The sequence below is a fragment of the Nanorana parkeri genome, unplaced genomic scaffold, assembly GCF_000935625.1.
Source record: "Nanorana parkeri isolate BGI_ZX_2015 unplaced genomic scaffold, ASM93562v1 scaffold889, whole genome shotgun sequence".
NCBI classification, from domain to species: Eukaryota; Metazoa; Chordata; class Amphibia; order Anura; family Dicroglossidae; genus Nanorana; species Nanorana parkeri.
In genome coordinates, this window is record NW_017307157.1 from 618,090 (window position 1) to 618,667 (window position 578).

Below are 578 nucleotides of genomic sequence, written 5' to 3' on the forward strand. Positions count from 1 at the left end.
CTGCTACCCTGGTGAGGACCCCTCAGAGCCCTGGTGAGACCTCACAGATCCCTGCTACCCTGGTGAGGACCCCTCAGAGCCCTGGTGAGACCTCACAGATCCCTGCTACCCTGGTGAGGACCCCTCAGAGCCCTGGTGAGACCTCACAGATCCCTGCTACCCTGGTGAGGACCCCTCAGAGCCCTGGTGAGACCTCACAGATCCCTGCTACCCTGGTGAGGACCCCTCAGAGCCCTGGTGAGACCTCACAGATCCCTGCTACCCTGGTGAGGACCCCTCAGAGCCCTGGTGAGACCTCACAGATCCCTGCTACCCTGGTGAGGACCCCTCAGAGCCCTGGTGAGACCCCACAGATCCCTGGTCTGTGGGGTCTCACCAGGGCCCTGAAGGGGTCTAACCAGGCTGATGAGACCCCACAGAACCCTACTTACTGGTGAGGCCCCCTCAGAGCCCTAGTGAGACCCCACCGAACCCTGCTACCCTGGTGAGGCCCCCTCAGAGCCCTGATGAGACCCCACAGAACCCTGCTACCCTGGTGAGGCCCCCTCAGAGCCCTGGTGAGACCCCACAGATCCCTG